Source organism: Hippopotamus amphibius, chromosome 11 (assembly GCF_030028045.1).
Source record: "Hippopotamus amphibius kiboko isolate mHipAmp2 chromosome 11, mHipAmp2.hap2, whole genome shotgun sequence".
In the NCBI taxonomy this organism is placed as follows: domain Eukaryota; kingdom Metazoa; phylum Chordata; class Mammalia; order Artiodactyla; family Hippopotamidae; genus Hippopotamus; species Hippopotamus amphibius.
In genome coordinates this window covers 48,569,227-48,592,851 of record NC_080196.1, presented here as the reverse complement: position 1 = coordinate 48,592,851, position 23,625 = coordinate 48,569,227, and the positions used below count along the sequence as shown (strand labels likewise).

The 23,625-nt window shown below is 36.0% G+C and overlaps 1 protein-coding gene across 1 annotated transcript in view; it reads right to left on the bottom strand.

Annotated features, from left to right (window-relative positions):
* Positions 1-23,625, bottom strand: part of KHDRBS2 (KH RNA binding domain containing, signal transduction associated 2) — a 642,723-nt gene that overhangs the window by 383,964 nt on the left and 235,134 nt on the right. The window lies entirely within an intron of this gene.

Below are 23,625 nucleotides of genomic sequence, written 5' to 3'. Positions count from 1 at the left end.
AATTTACTCTTTATTTCTGAAATTAACGTTATATTTATTTATAATTCTTTCATTAGTCCTGTTACCTTTCGTTATGAATCTCTCTTTTCCCCAATTAAATCAATTTGAGGTTTTCTATTTCCAAGTTATTTCAATACTTCTTCCTGTTTTTAGCTTGCCATTAAATGAGATTCCATGTTTTGTTTTGTGTGCATGTCTTTCTGTTTCCCTTTCATTTTGAAGCTTCATCATCCTTTCCTTAAAATAACTTCCTATGAAATTTAGCTGGTCTTTTTCTGTTGCTAATTTTTAAGTGAAATGAGACTTTCTTTACTTTTTAGTAAGTGGGGTAAGCACAACTCCTCCCTCTTTTGTTACTTTTCCAAAGGGATAATAAATATGGCCTCTTGCCTTCTGAGATATGCTTTCTCTCTCAATGGCCAATTTAATTTAAACATTCCATTTATTTTGCCCCTGTTTTTTCTCCCTGGCTTAGTTTGGGGCAATTCTCAGAAGTTTCTTTCATTGTCTAGCTCTGCCTCAGAATTTCAAGAGTTCACAGGACCTAGACTTTTCCAGGATGTTCAGATCTTAAAGTGGACCCAATGATTTTACCCACAAATTGAGGTCTAAAAATAGGACTTGGTTTCAGCTTCTGTTCTTAGGTTTACCTGAAAAAATATTGTTATTTGGGGATTTTGTGCCATCAGATACCACACTGCCTTTTTTCTGCTTTTCCCACACATGCTGATAACGCAAGGGTCTGGTAGCTTTCATTGATTTATCCCCACACGCTTGCATTTTGGGGTTTGTGAAGAATAACTGTCAGTTTTGGTATTGATGGTGATTTGTTTGTATTTTGGTTTTTCTACCTTATTTGACTTGTTTTTATTTGTTTTCTCTTTACATATATTACTTATCTCCTTTAATATTCACATACCTCAAGGAAAATTTAAACTTTTAGTGCGTATTTTTGTCTTCTTTTAAAATTAAGTGCTGAATGAGCAGCACATATGAAAAGTCTTTCCATATCAGTAGTACTCAATATATATGTTCTTTAAGTGAAAATAAAATAGTGAATAGTCTAGAATACCAGATACCACAGAAAAGTCTAGTACACTAGAGCTTAAGAAATAACTACTTGCTTTGGAAATAAGTAGCCCACTGAATACTTTTGTTTTCTCTTGCAATGTGAATGGACTGAGGGGTCAAAGCTGACTGCAGTGGTCTGTGTAGAGAGAATGTATTGAAGAACATTATTAATTTCATAAAACCATGGGAGAAAATGTAGCTTTATTTTTAGTGCCAATTGTACTCAGTAAGTACCTGTCTAAAAATTAAGTAATGAGAGAAATATGAATGTAAATGTAATATATGTTTTATTTTTCAATACACTACAAAAATGCAAATTTGAAGCAAAACTGAGCTGTGCATGGCAAAACCTGGATCAGACTTAAGGCTATTTTTAATTCTTCTTTGATCGGGGTATTTCACTGAAAATATTTGAGAACCCAATACCTTCAAGTGTAATCTGTATGTATGTGGACAGATCTGACCCTTTGTTGACTATATGGTTAACCTGAAAATGAACTGCTTGTTTTATGTGGACTCTATGTGCCTACCTATGCAGTGACTGTAATATTCTTCTGGTTATTCTATAATTAGTTATGCAATGCAAAAAATCTACTTTGACTATAGAGTCGCTAATTTCCATATATGTTTACATTCACCATACATCTTTGGTCAAATCTTCCAATCACATACATTTAACATACTTTTTAAAACAATATCAGAGCACATTTGAATGCATGTGGGTATGTATGTGTAATGTCAAACTACTAATGCTTATTGGCAACTTGTTTTCTTAAAGGCATCAGCAAATAAGCTGCTTAAATAAATTACTGTTCAACTCTCAACTAATCAGTTTGGCAAATGTGAAAATCTGCTTGTCAACCAACACATGGGACAATCCATAAGACCCTCTGCCTTAGGGTATTAACAGCATGTCTTCAAGATAACTAAGACTGAGAAGTGATGATTTTTTTATTTTTCTCTTGTGTCTTGAAGTTACTTTCTCCGAACTACAATTAGAATTCTGTTAAAATATTTGGACGAACAATAAAAATTGTAAGGTTTTTATGTGCATAAGGATCTGCCAAATTATATCCTTAAACCAATGAGTTAGAAAATCCTAAAAAAATTAACCGTAGTCACGAATAGTATAATTCTACTAAGTATGTGTAATAGTCCCTTATATTTTAAAAATTTTATATATTAACCAAATATAATTTTTGATAGCACATAATTTAATAATATTAAACATATAAAAATACGTAACTGAGTTTTAGTAACAGGTTCAATAACATATTAGGGATAGGGATAATACTCATTTTCCAACATTAATATGATTAATTGGCATGTATTACTTGACATTTGGGGAAGAGGAGCTTTTTTTCTTATTATATTTTAACATGGATGATGTATAGCATTGAAGAAAATCTTCAAATAACTTTTAAGGTACACCCAATTTATCTAACATCCTCTATGAAACTTTCACAAAGTGTAGCAAATATTTTCTAACCATATAAACTATCTTGTCACCTACTATAATGTCCCCCAAATTCATGAATAAGTAACATTATAAGGAAACAAAACTAGATTTAGAAATTAACTTGTAACTCTCATGCAATATGCCATGGAAGACAAACACTGCCTCGATTAACTATCTAAGTACGTCTGTCCTACATCACGTAAAAGAGCTGAGTGGTTAATCTGTGTCAGGACAAGGGAGAAAAAAATCAGAACCCCAAAGCAGGAAAGGTAAAACAGAAGTGTGTATGGCATATTTACAGACTTGTGGATTTTCATAATAAATCAATCTCCAGGATTTTCCCTAGTAAAGCAATCATAGGAGATATTAAACTAACAGATTACAATGACATAGATAAAATTCTATTAATATTATACATAGATTTTGCATTTTTATTTATTTTTAAGTGAATATGCATATGTAGATATAAAATATTTTAGTAAGATAATTCTTTGAGTGAGAGAGAAACACAGATATTATCTTCTGAAATAATTCCTCCACTTTCCATTAGAGGAAAGGACTCCTTAATGTCCCAAGAAAAAAATAGACATTGAACTTAATGACTAGAGTTTAATTTTGCAGCAGAAGAGAAAAGAGAAGGCAGAATTTTTTTGGAAACAGCCACAAGAGAGATCCACAGTAATCTGTCAGAGCTGATAAATGGAAAATCTTCTCTCACATCAGATGGGCAGGAGGAGAGAAGCCTTTCCACCCCACTCTGCTGCACTAGCAATAAATAGGGATCTTGCAGCATCTGTTCACAGTCTGATGTAATTCTTTGGTGAGTATTCCCTTAGAACAGTATAATTTTCTAAAGTATCAACCCTAGAGTATGCAATTCTTCAGAGAAGGTGAAATTTTCTTCTCAGTTATCAAGTTTTGAAAACGCCACTGCTAATTACATGGAAATATTAGACACTTCATGAATCAATTTGGTAGAACTATTTATATTGATACAGATGGCTTCATTTATCTAAAAAATCTAATCTCTCTGACTGGGGAATCAGAATCTCCAGTTTGCTTCTGAAATTTGGTATCCTAACTAAGGGCATTGCTGGAAAAATATTCTCTCAAAAGTTAATTTAGAAATGATTATTTCCAGAATAAGAAATGAATAGCTAATAAAAAATTCTTTCATAGAAATAATAGATGTTAGTAATGGCAAGTAAACCACACCAAAAAATCAGAGAGTAAATATACAATATATTAGGAGTACTTCTTTCTAACTTTCTAAAAAATGTATAATCCTGTGACAAATATATTGTACTACATTAATAAAAAAGATGATATAAATGTCTTGTGCTTTAACTTTTGATGAATAATTCCCAAATTCTCTACTGTGAAATTATATATCCATACAAAGACTTATATGTGAATCTTCATAGCAGACTTATTTATAATACCTTAAACTATAAACAATCTAAATCACCATAAAAAAAAAAAGAATGGATATACAAATTGGTGTAGTCACACAATGGAAATATTCTCTGTGATGTAAAAGAACAAACTTTTGATACAGGCAAGAACGAGGATAATCCTCAAAAAGCATTATTTTCAATGAAAGAATACAGGAGCAAGTCTATACACTGTATAAATCAATTCTTGAAATTCTAGGCAAAGGCTAGCTGATAGTAACAGAAAGCAGATCAGTGGTGGCGAGAGACCAGGGGTGCAGTGGGGACCAAAGGAAATTTTTGGTGTGACAAAAAATATTCTTGATCTTGACTGTGATAATACAAGCATGACTATATATATGTTTGCATGCTTAAAAATGGAAGGTTTCTGAGTGTGTAAGTTACATCCTCATAAAAGTAAGCAGAAAAGTATAATGATTTAGCCCTGGTTGTTTTAATAAAACCAATGATTAAGGAAAATGTCTGCAACAAAATGACATTTTTGGCTTATAATTTTAATAATTTATAGCAATGTGGAAGAGATTCTCCATTACATGTGCAGTTAAATACACTGTGATCAATCTTCTAAGCTATAAAACTATAGAAATGAAGAAATGAGGAAAACTCGCCAGATTCAGGAAGATTTCCCGGGAGAGCTCAGACAGTCCCTCATCTCCCCTGAGGATGGGGCTAGAGCTGCCCAGTGGTGACTTCACTTCTCTGCACATGTTGTCACTAGATGCAGAGGACCTGCCAAACCCCAGAGGACAGGCTGCTGATTTGCATCCCAAGCACAGCGTGCTACTCTCCCCTTTCCACTGGGATGCACACAAGGCATGACAAACAGGACAAAGGATGGATCGTGGCGTTTTCACAAATAAACTATATTGAAATTACTCAATTTTATACAGGCCAGATCCTGAGAAAGAACCATGGTCAAATCAATCTTCTATATCAGAGGTCCCCAACCCCAAGGAGGAGGACCCTTACTGGTTCATGGCCTGTTAGGAACTGGTCCACACAGCAGGAGGTGAGGGGTGGGCCAGCAAGTGAAGCATCATCTGCCACGACCCATCACTACCAATCGCTCATATTACTGCCAGAACCACACACCCACCCCACAGCTCTCCTACCCCCCATCCATGGCAAATTTGTCTTCCATGAAACATGTCCCTGGTGCCAAAAAGGTTGGGGACCAGTGTTCTATATCCTACAGGTAATTTTATGTTACTTAAAGTAATTCAGATATATTTTCTACTTATCTATTTTGGCAGTAATAGCTTAAGAAAATGTAATAAAGTATGTTTTTTCCAGTGATACAATTCCTTGGTACTAATATGCTAGTTAAAGCAATATATATTAATGAAATTAGTCCTCATGTTTATGTTTTCTTCTTTACATCTAGTAATTAAATATTTCCTTGTAATTTCCAAGCAATCTCAGGGAAATTACTTTCTCTTGGGCATGATATATCTTGGCTATAAAAATGAGTGAGTTAAACTAGTATCTTTATCTTCACTGCCAACTTTAAGACCGTATGAGCTGATGTACCACATGCACGTGCACCTATGACAAGGAAGCGCTGTTACAACTCCGACCAGCTGAATGGAACTAACATGGCCCCACTGTCATCATCACATTATTAAGCGTTGATCAATTTAATTATTATGGCCCAATTATGTTAAGACCATAGAATTACCAACAAAACATCTTTTGCCTTACTCACTTTATGAATCTTCCTTAAGACAAATGACAATCATAATAAAAGTTTCCACATACTTTCTTTTGGATTATTATTGCTATTGTTTTAATTATCAAATAAAATGTGGATAAAAAGTTTTAATCTAAAAGGTATAGAATTAGAATGCTGAAAATATTGACTCTGCACAATGTGGGCTACACCTGTTCAGCTGATAGCTACTATCTTATTCCTTCCAGTTTGTACACCTGGATTGTAGGGGTGACTATCAATTTAAATAGCTTTATTTACGGAAATACAATATTGGTGGTGGTGCTGAGGAAGTAAACATCTCTCACACATTCTGGTAATATTCAAGAAAATAGAAACGAGAATTATTCAGGATTCAAACACTAGAGAAATTATTCTGATTTTTAAATTATTTTGGCTTAAAATTTTGTTTAAACGTAGTTAAATGAAAGGAACAAAATTAAGAAAGACTGGGGAAAATATTCAAAATGCTTTAGAAGTGCCAAATTATAGAAATAAAATATTTTTCAAAACATGCAAAACAGGCGCAGCCCCACTGGAGCTCGGCCACCGTCGCTGAGGTGATGCTGCTGCCACAGATGCTCATGAGCACCCCCCCACACACTCCCAGCCTCCTCTTCCTCCTGATCACCTGAGAGGCTCACCCGGCTCTGGTCTTATGCCCCGCCTCCACCTCCCCGCTCCTGTCCCCTCCCTTGCCTCCCACATTGTCTCTGTCTCCTTTTCTCTCCTAGTTGAGGGGAAAAAAAAGTCACCATCATCTTCCAGGAGCCTCCTCACCCTCAGAGAAACAAAATTAGACATGAGCCTGGGCTCTCACTCCTGGAGGACTGGCTGAGTGTGGAGCCTGGTGGAGCCCACACAAAAGATCATGGGAGAGAAGCCCCCCCACAGAAATACACATCCCCCAGTCCTGTCCCCACAGCAGGCCCACACTCCACCCAAGCCCAGCAGCCCCAGCCCCAGCAGCCTCCTGCCCTATCCCCCCAGTTTCCCAGAAGCCAGTGGAACACACCTCCATTAATGGTGTAGCCCAACTGGTGGAGGTCTCAATGCCTCTGATGTACAAAATGAGGAAACCTGAGACTGAGAGGAGTTAAGTGATATGACCAAGGCCCACAGCTAGTTAGAAATGACTGATAGTTTTTAAGAAAAGATGGTGGCGAAGTAGAAGGATGTGAAGTACATCTCTCTACACAGATGCATCAGGAATATATCAAAAGATGCAATACTTCCCACAGAAAGCAGGCTGAAAACCAGCAGAAGACCTTGTACACCAGAAAGGACTGCAAAGATCCTGACATAAGTGTGACAAGTGACCTCTGGAGTCTGGATTCCTTGACCAGAAGTCAAGTCTGAGACTCTGGGGAGGGAGCACTGAATCCAGGACACTAGACCACTAGAGAGTCCTCAGCCACAGGGAAGATTAACTGCAGAGAACTCTCACAGAGGCCTTTATCAGAGACTAAGACCCAGCTTCACCTGACTGCCTACAACTGTCAGTGCTGGATACCTCACACCAAACTACAAATAAGACAGGAAAACAAACCCACCCATCAGCACACAGACTACCTAAAGCCATATTAACCTCACAGATACCCTAAAACACACCACCTGAGGGAAAAGGAAGATGCTTGATACAATTTCAATTTTTTTGAATTTACTGAGGCTTCAGAGGGAAAAGACTCAGATCCACACACAGAAAGCAGGCACCAGACCCACCCATCAGGAAACCTACTCAAGACATTAGATAAACCCCACTACAGGGGGCAGAGAACAGAAACAAGAAGAATTATTAGGAGGCAGCATAGGGAAAGGATACAGCAAATCCTATAAATCAGACAAAAGGAGAAAACAAAGAAACACCCTGCAGGCAAAAGAGCAACATAAAAACCACAAGACCAAATAAATGAAGAGGAAACAGGCAAATTGCATAAAAAAGAATTCAGGGCAATGATACTAAAGATGACCCAAAATTTCAAAAACAAAATAGAGAAAATACAAGAAACATTTAATAAGGACCTAGAAGAACTAAAGAGCAAACAAACAGTAATGAACAACACAATAACTGAAATTAAAAATATTCTAGATGGTATAAACAGCAGAATAACTGAGGCAGAAGAATGAGTAAGTGCGTTGGAAGATAGAAGGCGGAAATAACTGCCACAGAGTAAGAAAAAGGAAAAAGAATAAAAAGAATGGAAGACAGTCTCAGAGACCTTGGGGACAACATTAAGCATACCAACATTCAAATCATAGGTGTCCCAGAAGAAGAAGAAAAAAGAAAGGGTCTGAGAAAATATTTGAAGAGGTTATAGTGGAAAACTTCCCCAACATGGGAAAGGAAATAGTGAATCAAGTCCAAGAAGCACAGAGTCCCATACAAAATAAACCCAAGGAGAAACACACCTAGGCACATATTAATCAAACTAACGAAAATTAAACACAAAGAAAAAAATATTAAAAGCAGCAAGAGAAAAGCAACAAATGACATATAAAGCAAAGCCCATGAGGATAACAGCTGGTCTTTCTGCAGAAACTCTGCAGGCCAGAAGGGAGCGGCAGGATATACTGAAAGTCTTGAAGGAGAAAAACCTACAGCCAAGAATACTCTATCCAGCAAAAATCTCATTCAGATTTGTTGGAGAAATCAAAAGCTTTACAGACAAGCAAAAGTTAAGAGAATTCAGCACCACCAAACCAGGCTTACAACAATTGCTAAAGGAACTTCTCTAGGCAGGAAGCACAAGAGAAGGAAAAGACCTTCAAAACCAAACTGAAAACAATTAAGAAAATGGTAAGAGGAACATAGCAGTCAATAATCACCTTAAATGTAAATGGATTAAATGATCCAACTAAAAGACACAGACAGGCTGAATGGATACAAAAATGAGACCCTTATAAATGCTGCCTACAAGAAACCCACTTCAGTCCTAGGGACACATACAGACTGAAAGTAAGGGGATGGAAAAAGATATCCCAAACAAAAGGAAATCAAAAGAAAGCTGGAGTAGCAATATTCATATCAGACAAATTAGACTTTAAAGTAAAGACTATTACAAGAGACAAGGAAGGACACTACCTAATGATCAAGGGATCCATCCAAAAAGAACATATAACAATTGTAAATATCTATGCACCCAACATAGGAGCACCTCAATACATAAGGCAAATGCTAACAGCCATAAAATAGGAAACTGACAGTAACACAATAATAGTAGGAGACTTTAACACCTCACTTACACCAATGGGCAGATCATCCAAACAGAAAATAAATAAGGACACACAAGCTTTAAATGACACATTAGACCGTCTGGACTTAATCAATATTTATAGGACATTCCATGCAAAAACTACAGAATAGACTTTCTTCTCAAGTGCACACAGAACATTCTCCAAGATAGATCACATCTTGGGTCACAAATCAAGCCTCAGTAAATTCAAAAAAATTGAAATTGTATCAAGCATCTTCTCTGACCACAACACCATGAGACTAGATATCAATTACAAGAAAAAAAACTGTAAAAAATACAAACACATGGAGGCTAAACAATATGCTATTAAACAACCAAGAAATCACTGAAGAAATCAAAGAGGAAACCAAAAAATACCTAGCAACAAATGACAATGAAAACACAATGACTCAAAACCTATGGGATGCAGCAAAAGCACTTTTAAGAGGGAAGTTGATAGCAATACAATCCTACCTCAAGAAACAAGAAAAATCTTGAATAAACAACCTAACCTTGCACCTAAAACTATTAGTGAAAGAAGAAGAAGAAAATCTCAAAGGGAGCAGAAGGAAAGAAATCATAAAGATCAGAGCAGAAATAAATGAAAAAGAAATGAAGCAAACAATAGCAAAGATCAATGAAACTAAAAGCTGGTTCTTTGAGAAGATAAACAAAATTGATAAACCATTAGCCAGACTCATCAGGAAAAAACAGAAGAAGATGCAAATCAACAGAATTAGAAATGAAAAATCAGAAGTAACAACCAGCACTGCAGAAATACAAAAGATCATGAGTGACTACTACAAGCAACTATATGCCAATAAAATGGACAACCTGGAAGAAATGGATAAATTCTTAAAAAAGTGCAATCTTCCAAGACTGAACCAGGAAGAAATAACAAATATGAACAGACCAATCTCAAGTATGGAAATTGAGACTGTGATTAAAAATCTTCCAACAAACAAAAGTCCAGGACCAGATGGCTTCACAGACGAATCCATCAAACATTTAGAGAAGAGCTAACACGTGTCCATCACAAACTCTTCCAAAATATAGCAGAAGCAGGAACACTCCCAAACTCATTCTACAAGGCCACCACCACCCTGATACCAAAACCAAAGGTGTCACAAAAAATAGAAAATTACAAGCCAATATCCCTGATGAATATAGATGCAAAAGTCCTCAACAAAATACTAGTAAATGGAATCCAACAACACATTAAAAGGATCATACACCATGATCAAGTGGGGTTTATCCCTGGAATGCAGGGTTCTTCAATATACACAAATCAATCAATGTGATATATATATCAACAAATTGAAGGATAAAAACCATATGATAATCTCAATAGATGCAGAAAAAGCTTTTGACAAAATTCAACACCCACTTATGATAAAAACTCTCCAGAAAGAGGGCATAGAAAGAAATTACCTCAACACAATATAAGCCACATGTAAGAAACTAATAGCCAACATCATTCTAAATGGTGAAAAACTGAAAGCATTCCCTTTAAGAACAGGAACAAGACAAGGGTGCCAACTCTTACCACTATTATTCAACATAGTTTTGGAAGTTTTAGACACAGCCATCAGAGAAGAAAATGAAAAAAAGGAATACAAATTGGAAAAGAAGTAAAATTTTCACTCTTTGCAGATGACATATACATAGAAAACCCAAAAGATGCTACCAGAAAACTGCTAGCACTAATCAATGAATTTATTAAAGTAGCAGGATACAAAATTAATGCACAGATTTCTCTGAATTCCTATACACTAACAATGAAAGAGCAGAAATAGAATTAAGGAAACTCTTCCATTTACTATTGCAACAAAAAGAATAAAATACCTAGGAATAAACCTGCCTAAGGAGGCAAAAGACCTGTATGTAGAAAACTATAAGACATTGATGAAAGAAATCAAAGATGATACAAAAAGATGGAGAGACATACCACATTCTTGGATTGGAAGAATCAACATTGTTAAAATGACTATACTACTCAAAGCAATTTACAGATTCAACGCAAAGCCTATCAAATTACCAATGGCATTTTTCACAGAACTAGAACAAGAAATTTTATGATTTGTATGGAAATTCAAAAGACCCTGAATATACAAAGCAATCTTGAGAAGGACCAATGGAGCTGCAGGAATCAGGTTCCCTGACTTCAAACTATACTACAAGGCTACAGTGATCAAGACAGTATAGTCCTGGCACAAAAACAGAAATATAGATTAATGGAACAGAATAGAGAGCTCACAGATAAAGCCACACACATATGGGCAACTTATCTCCGACAGAGGAGGCAAGAATATACAGTGGAGAAAAGACAGTCTCTTCTATAAGTGGTGCTGGGGAACTTGGACAGCTACACATAAAAGAATGAAATTAGAACACTTCATAACACCATACACAAAAATAAACTCAAAATGGATTAAAGACCTAAACGTAAGGCCAGAAAATATGAAACTCTTGGAGGAGAACATAGGCAGAACACTCTATGACATACATCAAAGCAAGATCCTTTTTGACCCACCTCCTAGAATAATGGAAATAAAATCAAGAATAAACAAATGGGACCTAATGAAATGTAAAAATTTTTGCACAGCAAAAGAAACCATAAACAAGACAAGAAGACAGCCCTCAGAGTGGGAGAAAATATTTCCCAGGGAAGCAACTGACAAAAGATTAATCTCCAGAATATAGAAGCAGCTTATGCAGCTCAATATCAAAAAAGCAAATAATCCAATACAAAAATGGGCAAAAGACCTAAATAGACATTTCTCCAAAGAAGACATGCAGATGGCTAACAAACACATGAAAAGATGCTCAACATCACTAATCATTACAGAAATGCAAGTTAAAGGCCACAATGAGGTATCACCTCACACTGGTCAGAATGGCCATCATCAAACTTTGGAAACAATAAATGTTGGAGAGGGTGTGGAGAAAAGGGAACCCTCCTGCACTGTTGGTGGGAATGTAAATTAATACAGCCAATATGGAAAACAGTATGGAGGTTCCTTAAAAATCTGAAAATAGAACTACCATATGACCCAGCAATCCCACTACTAGGCATATACCCTGAGAAAACCATAATCCTAAAAGAAACATGTACCACAATGTTCACTGCAGCACTATTTACAATAGCCAGGACATGAAAGCATCCTAAATGCCCGTCAACAGATGAATGGATAAAGAAGGTGTGGCACATATATACAATGGAATATTACTCAGCCATAAAACAGGAATGAAATTGAGTTATTTGCAGTTAGGTGGATGGACCTAGAGTCTGTCATACAGAGTGAAGTAAGCCAGAAAGAGGAAAACAAATACTGTATGCTAATGCATATACATGGAATCTAAAAAAATGGTACTGAAGAACCCAGTGACAGGGCAAGACTAAAGATGCAGACGTAGAGAACGGACTTGAGGACATGGGGTGGGGGGCGAAGTGGAAGCTGGAACGAAGTGAGAGAGTAGCATTGACATATATACATTACCAAATGTAAAATACATAGCTAGTGGGAAGCTGCTGCATAACACGGGGAGATCAACTCCATGATGGGTGATGATTTAGAGAGGTGGGATAGGGAGGGTGGGAAGGTGTCGTGGCAGGGAGGGGATATGGGCATATACGTTTAAATACAGCTGATTCACTTTGTTGTACAGCAAAAACTGGCACAACAGTGTAAAGCAATTATATAGAGCTTTAAAAAAAATGCAAAACATAAAAAAGGAAGAGAAAAAGAGAAAACAAGCCTACTATTGAGAAAGAAGCAGCAGCAAATAGAGGGCATTATAAGCTCAGAAATGTTAACATTAAAGCTTTTGGAGATATTCCAAATTCTCTTAATCAAGGGCCACATTTGGTTTGCCTTTTTGTTTAACCCCAAAGCAATGCTAGAATTGTAGATATCTCAAATCTCTGACCTCGAAAAGCAAAAATATTAAACATTAGTGTTTCCAAAGTTAAAAGAAATGCTCCATCTGAAGAAAAAATATATAAAACAATACATGTTTGCAGATGTTTAAAAAATAAATATATTTATAAGGTGATTTGTGATATTTAGACATTAAGAAAAATTACATGGAAGTGTTTCATTTATTGACATTTGGAATGCTTGCTCCTGTAACTAGCTTAAGTGCTGACAACAGAGAATGTCTTGTGAATGCATCCCTGAAAGTGTACAAAACAGTGTCTTGGCTACAAAAAGTCAGCGGTAGAATCGATTGTGTTAATAGCAAAATATTGTGAAATAAAATTCTTATTTTATGGCAAGACAAAAAAAATTTAAGCATAAAAAATGTTCTCTGCCCTTTGGCCTCCTTTCTCCCCTGTACTGTGCATTGTGTATCTGCATTTGGCATCTATCAGACCTCCCCCATTGACAGAAATACCTGCTCAACTATAAAGAACAACATTTTCCCAGCACCAATGAGACAACTCCTGAAAAGATAATATTCCCTCTTAGGTTTGTAAGTGGTCACATGACCCACCACAATGATCCTTAAATCTGAATTGTGTGCACTCTGTCAATAATACGCCGTTTAAAGTACAGCCCTCTGTCTTAAAAACCTAACATAACTGTGTTTTGACCTTTAATGGGCAGAAGAGTTCTTGGAGCTTTCTGAGATGCTGTTCCCGGGTTACAATTTTCAATTTAGCTCAAGCAAAATATTCCATTTCTTTCTTATAGTGCTTGATTAATTTTTCATTGACAATGTATATCATTTCATTTGTATTCTTGGCATTTCATTTTCCTTAGTCTTTTTTTTTTTAATTTTATTTATTTATTATTTTGGGGGGTACACCAAGTTCAATCATCTGTTTTTATACACTTATCCCCATATTCCCTCCCTCCCTCGAGTCCCCCCCCCACTCTCCCTAGAGTCCCCCCCACCCTCCCCGTCCCAGTCCTTTAAGGCATCATTCATCCTCGAGTTGAACTCCCTTTGTTATATAACAACTTCCCACTGGCTATCTATTTTACAGTTGGTAGTATATATATGTCTGTGCTACTCTCTCGCTTCGGGGAATCAATACACACAGTAGACAAAAGTGAGCTCAGGAATGTTGTTATTCATTAGACTGAGGAGCCGGTGACTTCTTTGTCTTTCTCTGTGCTCAATCGCATCAATAACTACAGCCAGAAAAAAGAGCTCTCTACATTTTTCTTGCTCAAACACATTTTCTGGCATTCATGACAACTCTACTCAACTAAGGAATGATTCAGATATTTATGACTGATAAAACTACCACTCAACTTTTGAATGACTTAGGAAGTTCAAGAGTTAATAAGCAGAAAGAATACTAAGTCAAATAAACATCACAGCAACTCATGAAATTCAGAACCTAAATTAATGCTGATAGTGCACTTGAGGTAAGTTCAGTGTCTCTCTCTCGCATGTCCACTCTGGGCCCATTATCCTCTCAACTCTATCTCCAGATTCCCAAAGCTGTATGAAAATAAGTTGTCCAAGTTTCTCTGCAGAGAACATGGCTTATATTGGGGTCAAGTTTCAATAATTTAAAACAAACATTTAACAGCACCTTTCTAAAAACATACAAATAACAATAACCTTTTCATCAAAGTCTTCTCTAAGAGATTAAATATGATTATGATTTGGCTTTTTAGGTAACCATTACCACTTGGTTTCATATTAAAATTATGCAAAATTAAAAATGTATTATGTCTTACAATGAGCAAAATAAAACTACTTAGCAAATTTTTCTTTCTTATATCCAGTTTTATTAAAGCAATGATATATTCATATAGGTCTACCACTTTGGTTACTGGGTATGTGAGCAAAACAAAGACAGGGTCCAATGTGAAAAAGTAAAGTGACTATTGATATTTAAAATATATTTATACCTATAAACAAAAAACCCAGTTTACCCATTTCTCACCATATAGTGAGATAGACCACTAAAAATATAATATATATGTAGCACTAAATAATATAAAGTATCCTACTAATATAAAAATGTATACCACTACACAGAAGTCATCCTAGGAGTCTGCTTAGAAATTCTTATCTAATATAGGAATTTAGCAAAAAAGAAATAATGTCAATGGATTTAGATATTGTAGACAATCATAATGATGCATCTATTTGCATAACTTGATCCCATATCTAAATGACACCATTTATAAGAAATATAAGAAAGGAAAGAGAAAGCAACAAACTTGGTTAATATTCTCATTTGTTCTCAAAAATGCCAACGGTCCTTTTCTTGGCTAAGACAAATCTTCAACACTTCAACTTAGTCCAAAAGAGGGACTAAGAAAGAAAACTGTCTCAATCTTGGTCTGGGGCAGTACTTTCAGTAGAGTGCAATTTATTTCTCCTTCTGAGAACTATCTAGCATCACTGAGGAAATGTCAGAGCACTTGCTTTGTCAGGTTGTAATAAAATTAAGAAGCCTTACAGGGAAATTAGAATTACCTACCTGATTAACTTTGTGTGACATTAAACCAGATATTCAAAAATGTAAAGACCTTGAACCAGCTTTATGACTAGCCTAATACTTTTTAACTAGAACATTCTGTTTTTGCGTCTGGTTCCTCATAAGATGCCCATACCAAGAAGAAATCTCTAAATTGCCTTTCTTGGAAGCCTTTTCCCTTACTGACAACTTTGAGATAAAACACTGACATGTGTTTAATCATTTGATTTGAAAACATGCTTGAACATATTCAAAATAAGTTGCAAGTATAAACAAAACAAAACAAAACAAAAAAAAAAAGAGAAAAACCTAACAAACCCACACAAAACCCTACAAATTGTCAAAATCTGTAATATTTGCCATGAGAGGGCAGTAGAAACACAACAAGAGAACAAATCTAGTATTTGGAAAATGGCTAACAATGTTGAAATTATTTAATTTTATATATAAAGTAGTATGAATGTGTTCCAGTTATCTAGTGTTGCATAACTAACCATTTTATTATCATGCATGGATTCTGTGGGTGAGGGGTTTAGACAAGAGTACAACGGGGATAACTTTTATCTGCTTCCAGAGTCTGGGACTGCAGACAGGAGGACTCAGGTTGCAGTGACCGCTGCTGTCATCTGGAGGGCGCCTTACACGCACCTGCAGGGTCTGGACCAGGATGAGGCAAAGGCTGAGCACCCTGGGACTTTCCACTGGCACCTGCAAGGCAGACTCAGACTCAGACTGACTCAGACTCAGACTGACTCAGACTCAGACTCAGAATTGTCAGCATCCTTGCTGGCAGCTTAGAGCTCCAAGAGGGAGTGTTCTTGCAAATGAGGCAGGGGGAGTACTGAATTCCCCTCCCCTCGGAAATCCGGAAGCAACCCCTCCTTTGTGGTTACATGCAGGTCACTAAACCACCCAGCCTCAAGGGGAAGATAATTAGACCCTAATGCATCTCTCTCTCTCTAAAAGCAATGTCAAAGATTTTGCAGCCATCTTTAGAACTGCCATAGAATGTGGAATTTTAAATATTCCCTTTCTATATGGAGTATATCTCATTTGAATTTTGGTTGTAATATTTTGAGGTGGAGGATACAGCTCAAGACAAAAAGAGATAGCCCTTCCACAGTAGTAAAAAGATACGTCATTATAATTCTGGTTTATAGAATGTGAAATGTCTAGAAATTTCTGTCTTCATACATTCTATTTTTTAATAGCTTAATGCATTTAAAAAGTTCCTACAGCATGGTGTGATTCTGTGATTCCCTCATTCCACTCCTCGTGGGAAATAAGTGTTGTCCCAGTATCAGGTGACAAGTGACAATGGAGGGAAAATGACTGCACTAGTAACATTAAAAATGTATAATCCTTGGTTTATGGCTGAGACATTAGGTCCTTGAAAGTTTTCAAGCAGCAGGTCTTAACTACAAAAATTAGAAAATAAATCTATAAATTTGTCTAGCTGTGAATAACATTAGCCTAAAGGAAACTAACAATTCAAAATAATATATAACTTTGATTCACAATACATAAAACATTGCCACATCAGGCTCTGTCATTCCAGGGTGGACAAGGAATGTCACCTGCCATATCAGTAAACAAAGGATGTTGCAGCCATCAAGCCATCAGCCACTGCCGCTGCCCCCGACTGAGCACGCTGGAAAGACTCAGGACGGAAAACACAGGATATTGGCCCTAGATAGTTAAGGTGCATATCAAAGGAAAAATTTCACTGAGCCCAGACTCTTGCATCTTCCTATACATAGAAAATTGCTAAATTCATTAACTTGAGATATCTGGTTTTACTTTAATTAACAGTAATTTTTTGATGTTCCAACTATCTGGTTTTTGTGGCAAAAATTCTTATATATCCCGGCTCCTCCCTTACCTTTTCAGAACGGTCCCCCAGAGATGTCTCAAAGGCTGACTCCTGGGCTTAAGTCCTCAGTTTGTCCATTGAATAAAACATAACTCTCAACTTTTAGGTTGTGCAATTTTTTTCAGTCAACACCAGCTTATGAAGAATTCAACCTGGATAAATTTGTTTGTTTGTTTCATTCTAAGGTCAAAGCACAGTACAGTGAATGACAGATTATTTATACACAAAAGAGTTGAAGAAGTCAATATGAAAATATTATTTCTCACTAACATCATGATATGTTTCACTCTTCAACACAAATCTAACTATTTTAATTGTTTGGTCACTTGGACTTCAAATTAGGTTGAAATAACCTTGTATTGGTTACACTGAAACACAAGTTTCATTGTGTCCCCACAGAATAGGTATTTGTAATGCAATGTTCCTTCTCACATGTGCTACTGTCCAGGGGAGGCCTTTAGTCTGGTTCTCCAACTTCTCAGAATTCAGATCAGAGAAACAGAAGCATGCAGAAAATAAATAAAAATAACCTATCTATAATTTATGATACATTCCTTGTCCTTCACAAACTCAAGTGATATTTAAGCAAAGTATGTGTATTCCTCCATCTCTGTCTGGAAGCCAAGATGGGCTAGGCATTCTTATCTGCAGAAGAGAGGCTGAGAAAGAAATATTGTTGATATCCTGTGCAGTTTATTAGGGGCAGAGCTAAAATTAAAATCAGAGTGTCCGGATTCTTGATTTTGTGGGATTACAAACTGCTTTGTAGTTGGAGATATTACCAAGTTAAAAGAGGAGTTTATGTAACCGGTCCCAGCCTGGCTGACAAGCAGTGAGCTTCATGTCACCCCTGCAGGATTTGAGGTTTGATGTGAGGCTCAGCCTGGAAGCCAAACAAGGGAAGGACACTGGGTCTGAGCTTCATACCCACATTGCCCACCAGGCAAGCAGCACCCCTTTGAAGGTTTTAGTTGATTGTATTGTTGATGAAAATCAATCTTGCCATGAAATCAGAAAGGATTTACTAAAGTAGCCGTCACCAAATACAGAAGATACAGTATAAAATAGAAACTGCTCATGGCATTAGCACATCAAAGAGAGAAAGGTTTGCCTTCAGAGTGATCACATATTTTCAAATAAAACTCTATCAAACAGCACTTCACTTTGAAAATATAATTGCTCTCATGTTTTAAGACCACACCCCATAATTTCAACAAAACTTATTAATAAAAATGCCAAAATATCTTTCATTACAACAAAACTTACTGGCAACCTGGCCAGTTGTGATTTCCACTTAAGGACAACAAATACCTATGCAAGAAATTTGCTTTCCTGCTGTTTCCTCCCTTACCTGCATGTGTTCAGGCTCTGTCTGATTTTCCCTAACCTCTCCTAATCATTTTTCTTGGAGATAACATGTTTGTTCTTCACTCTTTTCAAAGATAAGCCTTTAGAACCATTGCCTCCTCTGTTCTCCCTCACCAATCTCTGCCATCGGTATCACTAAAAATAGCAGCACTCTATCCCAAGCGCCACTGTTCCCCTGAAGATTACACAGAAGCAACTGCTGGTGAGGCCGGCAGCTATGTGGTTACTGAGAACAGGCCATATGCTGCTTAGAGGACTCATACTTTAAAGAAATTTCTGAACTACCAGTTGATTTCCGGAGGTATTTTGAAATATTGCCAACATGCTGTATATTTTTACTTTCTAGATTTCTCTGAGAATACCTTTTATCATCACAACTGAAAAGTTAGCTTCTGTTCAAGAATTCCTGGGTTTTTTTTTTTTTTTTTTACATATAGTGTGAATTGACATATTCTGGGATCTGACCAATATGGGAATGAAATATAAGGTAGGATTTTGCTACTGCATATTACTGCATTTTATTTTGGTTTGGTTTTTGTTTTCTTTCTCTGCTTATAGTTATTGGCCAGGTGTAACTAAACAAACATGAGTGTTTCTCTGTCATAGTCAGAAACAAAATAACACAAATAAAAATATTAAACTTTTTAAAATCTTCTTACTACACTAGAGCGCAAGAACTGTTTTTCATATCATTCTCTCCACCTACTAATTCAATGATTGATATTTTCTTAGGGTTTTTGTTTTTTTATTTGTTTGTTTGTTTTAAAGAATGTGTTAAACATATCCGGATGCTTAATTAAAAGTTTTGTGAGGGCTTGAGTCATGTCTAATATTATCTCCATGTAGCCTAATATTTCACCTGTAGTGGAGCACCCAGCAGAGATGGAAGCAATATTCTAGCATTCATTGTCTTGACTTAGATAACTATCCAAATATCTCCCTTTTATCATGAAGAAAAGCTCAAGTTTAAGATATACATTGTGTAGCACCTTAACAGCATAACCAATACAGAAAAACAATCTGCATTATTTCCTAGAAAGCTGAGGCAAGCTAGTCACTGCAAACAAGGCTATTAAACAAACACGTCTACAAAGACAGGTGCCTGATGCTGGGCCTAAGGAGCAGGCAGTGGGCCCAGGCTTTGCTGGTGGGTGCAGAGGGGCACCTGGTGATGCTTCAGATATTGATTTATTTTTTCATTGAATAGAATTGAAAAATAGACTTGCAGTTGTGTGTTGATCTCCTTAATGCCTGCTGATATGAACTTTAAATAAACACAACTAACCTTTGTAGGCTTGAGCTACCAAGTACCATTCAATTGAATATAGGCTGTTTTTCATTTCCTATTTCCATGAGGCTTGCTTTTGAACAAACACAAGACAAAAAGAGAACGTATCCTTAAATCTTGAGACCACATGGCTCATAGAGTAATCACTGGGACCCTAAGAGTCAGTAAAGATATCTCTCTTACTCTTTCTATCTCTCTTTCTCTCTTTTTCTGTACCTGTGTTTATATTGCATTTCATATATAGGTAAGTATATAAATGCCATACATGTAGGTAAATAAATAATACATATATATTTCATTCATATATATACAACTGTGTGTATAAATATATACATACATTTATATATTTGTACGTGTGTTTAGACAACTGTATTTCAATGCCTATTAGACATTCATGTGGACACGTTGAGTAGGTAGCTAAACATACGAATCTAGAATCTGCAGGAGAGACTGGGAGCTGGATGGACACAGATGGAATAAGATCATGAAGGGAAGAAGGAAGTCTGAAGACTACGTCCTGGGCTTGGAGGTATGAAAGAGGAAGAGCATCCAGTCACAAGAACTGAGGAGAACAATGAAGAATGAATGAGAGTAGACCTGCACTGCTGGTGGGGATATAAACTGGTGCAGCCCCTATGGAAAACAGTACGGAGTTTGCTCAAAACATTAAAATTAGAACTACCTATGATGCAGGAATTCCACTCCTGCATCATATTTGGGTATTTTTCCAAAGAAAACAAAAACACTTATTCAAAAAGATACATGCACCCTAATGTTCATAGCAGCATTATGAGCAACAGCCAAGATATGGGAAGCAAGCTAAGTGCCCATCAATAGATAAGCAGTCAAAGATGTGGTACAGATAGATGATGATGATAGATAGATAGATAGATAATAGATAGATGATAGCTAGATAGATAGAGATAGACATAGATATAGATAGATATATAGTGCAATATTACTCAGCTATTGTAAAAATGAAATCTTGCCATTTGTGACAACATGGATGGACCTAGAGGGTGTTATGCTAAGTGAAATAGAGAGAGATAGACAAATACTATGTGATTTCACTTACATATGAAACATAAAAATCAAAACAAATGAACACACATAACAAACAAAAAAAGAGTCATAGATACAGAGAACAAACTGCCTGTTGCCAGAGGGGAGGGAGGCAGGGAGTGGAGAGAAATAGGTGAGAGAGATTAAGAGTAGACGTATGGAATTTCTATGTTGTGTCCCAGGATCTAACAGTGTCAATTATATGTCAAAAACAAACAAACACCTAGAAAAAGAGATCAGGTTTGTGGTTACCAGAGGCACAGAGTTGGGGGAGGGGGCATTGGAAGAAGGTGGTCAAAGGTACAAACTGCCAGTTGTAAGATAAAGAAGCACTCGGGGTGAAATGTTCCGCATGATGACTGTAGCTAATAGCACTGCTGTATGATACACAGGAATGTGGAGAGCATTCATCCTAAGAGTGCTTGCCACAAGGAAAAACTATTTTTTCTTTATCTCCTATGTTATATCTGTATGAGGTGATGGATGCTCACTAAACTTACTGTGACCATCATTTCATGAGGTATGTAAGTCAAACCATTATCCTGCACACCTCACATTTATACAGTCCTGTACGTCAATTGTATCTCAATAAAACTGAAGGGGAAAAAAAGGCAAGATTAGGCGATTTTAAAATGAAGTGATACAATTAGCCAATAAATGCATGCAATAGTCAATCTTATTAATAAACTAAAACTTAAAATTTAAAAAAAGGATGGATGAGAGCAACTGATTACAAATAACATTCTCAGAGAATTTTGCTATGAAGGCGAGCAAAGAAATCAAGTGGTAGCTAAGTGGGAATAAGTATGGTTATAAACAGAGATATGGCTACAGTTGCCAGGAGAGTTATAAGTAAAGACACAGATTCTCCTTCAGAGCCATCACACTTGCACTCTCTCTCATTCTGATTTTTCTTGGGTTGGTTCCTTCTCATTACCCAGTGCTCTACTCGAGCATCACACTGAACTATTTCTCCCATCATTAACGTCTTTCCCCTTCCTCTCTTTTATTTTAATCCATAACAATTATCAATGCCTGAAAGCAGAAAATTTATTTATTCACTTATTTATTGTCTGTCTCTCCCACTGGAACGCAAACTCCAGGAGGAAATTTTTTTCTCACGTTCATTACCATGAACTAGAACTGCAAATGACACATAGTATGTCCAATAAATATTTCTGCAATTAATGCAGGAACATATGCCTGTGTCACTATATAAATACACACATACACATACATACACTTCCACTGAAGAATCAAATGAGTTTTACTTATTTGCTAGAAAAATAAAATCACAAAAAATATTCCTTTCTGTTCAGGTCATGTGGCAGAGAGGCAAAATAGCAGCATAGCAATAAAAAAATTTACCTAGGATTTATTTTTATTTTAATCAAGTGTTTGCTAAGGTAAATTTTTTACACCCATGTCTGTGGTTTTATTTCAGCCATTGTCATTGGCAGTTAAGGTCTTCTCTAGATTCTGAAAAGCATACATTATAGTCAAATGCAATATTATTGATGCTGTTGCTATTAAATGTTTTCATTTTTTTTTCATTTTTTAAAGGAACAATGAAAATACTCAAAGCAGAGATAAACATGATGGATCACCCAAAAAGTAATCAATATAGAAACAAGATTTTAAGTAACAGGTAGTATCAGGAAAATAAACCTAATGGAAACTTAATTGAAGCAAATTTGTTTCTTGCTAGATTTTCAAATACTTATGCTGGTACATAACATGCTCACAGGAAAAAAAGAATCCAATATAAAACTTTATGAACAGCAAGAAAATGTCCAAATATATGGGAATGAAAAATATACACCTATTTGCTTTAAAAAAATATGGATAGACTACACTGTGACTCTGGGTATGCAAAACTGACTAGGACATTTCTCTGGCCTGTGGAAGCTAAGAGTTTAATGAAAGAAACAAAAAAATTCAATAAAATATGTTTTATGTTTTATGGTTAAGTAAGCCTATCACAGGGGTTCAGGAGGCCCTGCCTGACCTAAATCTTAAAGAACATGTGAGAGTATAAAAGCATGAAAAATAAAGTTTCTATTGTAAGACTCTGAAATATCTGGAGAACATATAACAAAAACATTAAAGAACTTATGAAAGTACAGACACAGATACTTTATGAATAAATCTCTATAGTTACTTTAACAAAACAGAATTCTAACACAGAGAAAATTGCTATTGCTTTATAAAATGGGAAAATGATGTAGTTCAGATGCAAAATAAATCATTTTGAATATCCAAGTTGATAATATTTCTTAGCTTATTTTTCTTTGGGGATCAGGTGAGTTGTTTAACATCACTGAAATATTTCAAAAAATAAGCGAAATTCTCTGATTTGCAGATAAGTATTTGAAATTTCTTCAGGTAAGAGGATCAGAGTAAAACAAAGCAGAGAGATAAAATGAGGGAATGATACAGTGGATGGGATCCGGTGGCACAGCTGAAGAAAGAAGAGGGATCTGGTCAGGGAAATAAAGAAAATGAGCACACACGTATAAAAACATCCTGCAAAGGACCCAGGAAAAAAAAAAGAAAAGATTTGACAGCAACCTACACAAAAGACTGAGAAGAATAAAAATACAGAACTATATGTTTTGAGAGGAAAAAGTCCAGTAATTGATTTTTAAGAAACTAGAGTAG